At 37.1% G+C, this 7,994-nt stretch overlaps 1 pseudogene; it reads right to left on the bottom strand.

The window, feature by feature from the left end:
- Positions 1-316: 316 nt before the first annotated feature.
- On the bottom strand, positions 317-4,289 carry LOC133102342 (DNA endonuclease RBBP8-like; annotated as a pseudogene).
- Positions 4,290-7,994: the final 3,705 nt, after the last annotated feature.

Here is a 7,994-nt window from a genome sequence, read left to right as displayed (position 1 = left end):
CCTTTCTTTTTTTTTTTTTTATATTTTCAAAATTGTAATTAGGTATTACCAAATAAAGTAATAAACAACTCTTAACTTGGAGTGCAAAATGAAAGCACCTTATTATTTTAAAGGTGCAAAAGCAAGAAAATATGACATAAACGTATCCATTTTTAAATAGTCATCTGTGTGATGGGTAAGTGCCATTTAAAAACATTTTCAATAGAAAAATGATTTATAAATCAATTTTCAGAAGATCAAAAAAATCAATGTTTAATACCAACTTTAACTATAAATAAAAAGAATATTGTCATCTCTCCTGTTTTTGCTTCAACATTTATGTCTTCTGCTCTTTGCCTTTTGGAAAAAATATTGCATTGTAAGGCTGCCGTCTTTTCGAACGAGGACAAGGATCAAGATCTTCTTTAGGGGGCTTCCCTGGTGGCGCAGTGGTTGAGAATCTGCCTGCCAATGTGGGGGACACGGGTTCGAGCCCTGGTCTGGGACGATCCCACATGCCGCGGAGCAACTAGGCCCGTGAGCCACAACTACTGAGCCTGCGCGTCTGGAGCCTGTGCTCCGCAACAAGAGAAGCCGCGACAGTGAGAGGCCCGCGCACCACGATGAAGAGTGGCCCCCGCTTGCCGCAACTAGAGAAAGCCCTCGCACAGAAACGAAGACCCAACACAGCCAAAAATAAATAAATAAATAAATAAACTCCAATCTCTTTAAAAAAAAAAAAAAGATCTTCTTTAATGTAACCTCTTTCCATCCAAGTCTGAGTGGAAGGAAAACCAACTTCCCAGAAATTCTCTGGTGTGTTGGGTGGAATGTAGTGAAATCGGTGTCTTGAGCAGGAAGCCAACTTCTTTTCTCTTCTGCTGGAAAATCTGCATAATAAATTTCACATTCCTTACATGTGTGTCCAAGCAATTTTCTTCTTTCTTCTTTCTTCCGAACCACCTCAATATGAGGAAAAGTTTGTAAGCTAGTCTCTCTTTCATCATCTTTAAAATATGGCTCCACAAACGCTTTCTGTTTGACTTTATCTTGTTTATCACCAGGAGAGTTTGGTTTTTTTTTTGTAGCAGTTGACAACTCCTTCTCTTCATCTGCTACTTAGGGGAAGCTATCCACCAAACAGGATTCATATTCTTCACGTGTAGTCCGATCAAACATATCTTCCAAGCTATCTTTCATTTTTCTTTCTCCATTTGGACTTTTTTCTCCCTTCTGCTCTTGATTCTTTATTTTTAAAAGCACAGTTTCACTAACCAACGTACAGCCCATGTCCACTGTCTCTCCTCCTGCTAATCTTGACTGACTGCCATCCTTTGTATCTACTACAGTAATATCCATTTTATACTGAGAAAGATTTGCTCCTGGATCTATACTCCACTAGATGTTTTCAAAGGATACATCTTGGTTGTTCTGTAGAGACTTTGCTTTAACAATTCTACATGGATTTAACTGAAGAACTGATGCAAGTTCACATGCTCCATGGACTGACCTGGTTTTTATTTTTATAGGCTCATGAGAACCAGCACCCTTCATGTCATCAAAAAGATTCTCTGTCTCCAAACTTTCACGTGGATGTAGAGGAATTTTAAAGATAGAATTTTCTTCCTTTATTTGTAACAGTGCTTTATTATCTGGAGATTTACTCAAGGACGGGAGGAGGGACTCCTGTAAACTGCTGGTCTCTTCTGGGGAATCTTTGGTTAATCCACAGCTCCCACTCAAGGCCTTATGGCTTGAGGAAGAGCCCTTTGGAACAGGCTTCAAAACCTCATAGAGATTGCCAACAAACACATGAAAGAATGCTCAACATCATTAATCATTAGAGAAATGTAAATCAAAACTACAATGAGCTATCATCTCACACCGGTCAGAATGGCCATCATCAAAAAATCTAGAAACAATAAATGCTGGAGAGGGTGTGGAGAAAAGGGAACCCTCCTGCACTGTTGGTGGGAATGTAAATTGATACAGCCACTATGGAGAACAGTACAGAGGTTCCTTAAAAAACTAAAAATAGAACTACCATATGACTCTGCAATCCCACTACTGGGCATATACCCTGAGAAAACCATAATTCAAAAAGAGTCATGAACCACAATGTTCATTGCAGCTCTATTTACAATAGCCAGGACATGGAAGCAACCTAAGTGTCCATCATTGGATGAATGGATAAAGAAGATGCGGCACATATATACAATGGAATATTACTCAGCCATAAAAAGAAACGAAATGGAGTTATTTGTAGTGAGGTGGATGGAGTTAGAGTCTGTCATACAGAGTGAAGTAAGTCAGAAAGAGAAAAACAAATACAGTATGCTAACACATATATATGGAATCTAAGGAAAAAAAAAAAGGTCATGAAGAACCTAGTGGCAAGACGGGAATAAAGACACAGACCTACTAGAGAATGGACTTGAGGATATGGGGAGGGGGAAGGGTAAGATGTGACAAAGTGAGAGAGTGGCATGGACATATATATACTAGCAAACATAAAATAGATAGCTAGTGGGAAGCAACCGCATAGCACAGGGAGATCAGTTCTGTGCTTTGTGACCACCTAGAGGAGTGGGATAGGGAGAGTGGGAGGGAGGGAGATGCAAGAGGGAAGAGATTTGGGAACATATGTATATGTATAACTGATTCACTTTGTTATAAAGCAGAAACTAACACACCATTGTAAAGCAATTATACTCCAATAAAGATGTAAAAAAAAACAAAAAACAAAACACCTCATAGAGAGTCACTTGCTTAAATCCAGTTTTAGAGTTCTCACTTCCTTGGCTTTTCTCTTGTCGCTGAATAGCTGAATACTGATCAGACAGATCCAGAGGTTTATCCATCACATAGTCTCCATTCATGTAAGAAAGACTATCCAGTGGAAAAGGAAAAGCATTTTCTTTATCAAAGGAGGCTTGGGGGCAGCTTACTTCATCTTCACTTTCTTTCTTGATTGTCTTCCTTTTGGTTCGGCCTCCCAGTGATTTCAGGGGTACCACATGTTTATCTTTATCAGTAACAGTATCTTTAATGTGATCAGTACTATCCTGTTCACTTAGGGGTTCACTTGTATTTTTATTTATAAGCATCTGCTTATTAGAAGATGACTGGTTAGTGATCTTGTTCACTTCAGCCCCAAGAATATGATGTGTGAAAAGGGCACCATCTTCCGATTTTCATCTAGGTTTCTCTGATCTAGAATTAGAAGTGTTGCTGAAAGACATTGTTTTCAGATGGTTTTTCTTCCCAGTCTGTAAAAGAGAAGGGGACAAACTTGTATTCAAACCTAAACTATTTTTCACATTAGAGGTAGCTCCAAATACAGGAGATGATACCCAAGTAGTCAATTCTTCTTGAGGAGGAGTCTTTGAATTAGAGTCTGAAAATCTTAAACTATCTTCACAATTTCTTCTAGATTCCTCAAAAGGTTTTTTGTGATCTCCTTCCAGACAGTGGTAGAGCTCATCACCAAGTGGGCTCCTAGGGCCTCGAGATTCAGATTCACCTTGAACACTAAGTCCAAGTGTTTCAGCAACAACTGTAGCTAAATTATCAAGAGGATAACTGCTTTTTCCATGTGTATTAGCCACTGGAGCTTGACTCCGATCACAAGTGTCAGCCACTAGAATTTCACGTTCATTATGTTTATGTTGTGGATGAGGTGAAGACTTTGGTACTTTTCTCCATTCACGTGCACACCCAGAGCGCTTCAGTTTAGTATGTGTTTGTTCTACGCGTCGGACGTGGAGGTTCTCCTTCCTTCACAGCCGGTTAGTGCCAGAAAATGAAAAGGTTGTTATTGGTGAATCTGGAATAACATCTTCCTCAGATTCAAGATCGGTCGCTTGATGTGGTTGATCATTCTCAATTTTCTGTTGCAGCTGTTCAGAAAGCTTTTTATTTTCTTCCTGTAGAGTATTCTTTTCATTCATAAGCTCTGTGATAAGTTGAAGATTCTGCTGTCGAATATTTTCAAACTCTCGCTGTTTCTTCCGCATATGTTCTTCAGTTACCGCACAGCTATCACGTAATCCTGCTCTTAATCGGTCTTCTAAAATTTTAATGGTTTCATGAAGGACTTTCTGTTGCTCTCTCAGCTGTTGATTTTTGGTGAAGAATTCTTCTAGTCTTTGTGCATCTAAAATTCATTCCTTTTTCAGTTTGGTTACTTTTACTTGTAGACCTTGTACTTCTTTATCATGATACTCCTTTAGTTTTGTCCAAAGATCCGTAAAGTCATCAGATACATCTGCGGAACTAGGGCGTCCACAACTGCTTCCTGAGACGTTCATCTTTCTCAATATTCTCACGCTTCTACTGCCTAATGTTTTCTGACCTTTTCTGTTACATTAAACAGGTCTCAAGTTGTCTTTGGCCAGTTCAAATACGGCTTGCAAGATTGCCTCGAGATTCTCGAAAGCCCCATCAGGAAAGCGAGCACGCTATGGGGCAGGGAGGAGACGGCCGTTTGCTTTTCTCCTCGTTCCCTCACCAATCTGCCAAACCGCCTGCAGCAAGCCGCCCCCTCGGGGCAGCCCGCGGTTACCAGGGCTGGGGGAGGGTCCGAGGGCCCTGAATTACCTTTCTGATGATTTTAAGTAAATTAGTATCTCCCCTTTTTCTAGATCTCATATCCACATTTCCTTATGGTAATTACAGCATGTCAGAATGTCTTAAAACAACCAGTCTTTTCAAATTTCCCAACAATGGACTTGATAAACAGAAAAAAATGAACATAACAAAGAAATCACCATACTATTCAATTGAGTCCTCAGCCAGTGATTCATATGTGTAATCTGTCAAACATAGCTCATTCTATGTGAAAAAAATCTTTCCTATAAGAAATTAAAAAAAAAAAATCCCCAATGCCTTCCACAGAAGCACAGTTCATCTTTTGTTTGTGCAAATGTATAACTGATCTGCTTTCCTAAGCCTATAAAATGTATTCTTCTTTCCAGATGTGGGTGGTTGAACACATCAATCATTAAGCAATTTGTTAGTTTCTCTGTAGAAGTTCTATCAGCACCTGGTACTCTAACAGATGCTAGTATAGCAATAATGTAATGAGATTGGTGACGCTCCAAGTTTGGCGTTTGCTTTTCTTTGAGGAATCATAATGGAGAACAGGAATGTCACAGTTTTCTGGCTGATTAAGCACCAAACAGTCCTGCCCTTTGCCTGGGTTGTAGCATTTTCCAGCATCTTAACATGGCTTGATGATTACTTACATGTACTTGATAAGATTGTCTCTTTCCTATCAGTCTGCCTTTGAGAATCACTGAATCTGAATTATATGTGACTTCTGAACTCATCTGGGTCCAATTCCATCACGTTAGAGATGAGCAATCTGATGTCCGGAAAGATGAAATGACTGACAGTAACCTTTCAGTTGGTCAGTGCTCACGTAGGATGTGAACCTGGGCTCTCAGTCACACTGTTACACTTCTCGTTCCGTCCTTTTGCCCTTCTTGAAGCTCAGGTCATGGTCTCATGATCAAGTATAATACTTGATAACTAATGAAGGTTTGTTGTTGAATGTATGAATTAGGTAAACCAAAAATAACTTATTTTGCCCTCAAATTTTTTTGAAAAATTTCAACTTTCAGTTAATTTGTAAGACATGTAAAATAAATATACATAACACCTTTTACCTAGGATCATCAATTCTTAATAATTTGTCACATTTTCTTTCTTTTTTCCTTCCTTCCCCCCTTCTTTCCTTTCTTCCTTCCTTCCTTCCTTCCTTCCTTCCTTCCTTCTTTCCTCCCTCTCTCTTTCTAGACATATATATACACATATATATACACACACATATATATGAGACATACATATATACACACAATGTGCATACATACACATACACATATGTGTATATACATATATATTCATAAGTGCATATATATATTTTCTCTGACATTGAGAAAAAGTTTCAGACATCATGAAAATTCACATCAAATTCTTTATTGTGTATCTCCTCCCCCCATTATCCAAAATTACCATAATACAATTATCACACTCATGAAATTTAAATTGATACACTACTATTGTCTAATTTATAGTCAGTATTCAAATATCCACTTTTATTCTAGTAATGTATCTTATAGCTATTTCTTTTTCCTTCCAATTCCTGATCCAACCAAGGATCAAAATTGCTTTAGTTATCATTCTCTTTAGTCCTTTTACACCTAGTAGAGTTCTACATTTTTAAAAAAGTCCATGACATGGACATTTTTGAAGACTCTAGACCATTTTTTTTGTTGTTTGGATTTGTCTGACTTTTCCTTATGATTAGAATCAGGTTAAACCTTTTGGGCAAGAAACCGCCAAAGTGATATTACATCTTTCTTAACACATTAATTCAAGTAACACACGATGTCAACATAACCCATCATTGTTGATGTTAAATCAATCACCTAGTTAAGGTGATGTCTAGTTGATAAGAGCCTTTTAAGCAGTTAAATATTATCTGGATTCTAACTTTGTCATATAGTACCTACCAGATTGTCTATACATTTCAATTTTTATGTTCTGCAAATTTTAAAAATTAAAAATATTGGTTACATAGTAAAAAAATTATTTTTAGCCTCAAGACTAATTTTTTATATTTTCATCTCCTTTCTCTATACCTATGTTTCATATATTCTGAAGTTTGGAATTCATGATTTGTATGCTTCTGCTTTCTGATGACAGATTTTTCAGCATTTTAAATATGGTTTTATTTGCTATTATAGAAGAAAGCATGTCCTTTACACAGTGATTTATTTGAGTAGCATCATCATTTCTACTAACCCAATAAATCAAACATCGCTAAATGACTAAGATCTTGACCATGGCTGTAGTCATGACATATTAAGCTTTTCAGCCTACTAATAACCTCATAAATTTAATATGCAGAATATACACAATGAAGTAACTTGTGTTCTGTTAATATTGCATTAAACATCTAGCAATTAATTAATAACATTATGTTAAACTGTGTGATTCCAATTAACAATTAGCATAGGCATTAAAAACACCAATAATTACTGACTTTTTTATAGAGTACAAAAACAAACACTTTGACATCTTCTGAAGTATTTGCCATATGAAATTAATTATCTCTCATCAGTGTTTTATTTTGACCTGTACTTAGTCTAACTAAATTATTTTCACTTGAATCTGATAACTTGAAGTTTTCATAAAAGATAACAATTTGATGTTACTTGTAACCTCATTCAAATACCATGTTGCCTTGGATAACCTTGTTTGCCAGTGTTTAATTAGGAGTACCCAGCATCATTTTGACAAAAGAAAGATATTCCAAGAAAGAAAGCATCCCTAAGGCCTTGGTGTTTCTTTTGCATCACACTAATTCTCTTGCCAAGTTGGCTATCTTTCATTCAGGCTGCTTGCCATTGTACATTCCATGTGTCAGCCTGAATCCGTCTCTTCAACACTGGCAAGTTTTTCTTGATCTCAGAGATTGATCAAGGTTTTCACATAGGAAAAGAAATCAATATTTTTTTCAGAGTTATTTTTTCTTTTTTAGTAAAATCTGGGACTCTAAAAGAATTTATTTGTCAGCGAATTATAATCAACTCTGTCTCTGTGCTTTGACAAAAAAAAGTGCTATACCTGGATTGCTTTTTCCTGAGGTTTCCAAGTAAAAATTGCTGCCAGATACCTTTTTTTTTTGCTAGCTTCCATCATTCTACTTGCTAATATACCTCATTGAAGAAAGGGCATTAAGTGAGGCCATATGGGAAGCCATTCACTGCTCCATGTTTCTTGTAATGCACACGGGTATCACTGCAGGTACAATATTGTCCCTAATAGTCACATTTAAGCACGGCCACCAGGGATGCTCTTCCTATGGAGGAATCACCATGAAAACTTCTTAACAACCCTGTCAATTTCTAATAAACTATTTCTAAAATGTAATGTTCTCATGTGGTGTAACCCCATAACAGAATGGAAACAGGCTTAGAGAAATTGAATTTCATGATTTGGAAGGGTTA

The sequence above is a fragment of the Eubalaena glacialis genome, chromosome 12 (assembly GCF_028564815.1).
Source record: "Eubalaena glacialis isolate mEubGla1 chromosome 12, mEubGla1.1.hap2.+ XY, whole genome shotgun sequence".
Lineage (NCBI taxonomy): Eukaryota > Metazoa > Chordata > Mammalia > Artiodactyla > Balaenidae > Eubalaena > Eubalaena glacialis.
Note: the sequence above shows the minus strand (reverse complement) of the source record. Positions and strands in the feature narration are given on the sequence as shown.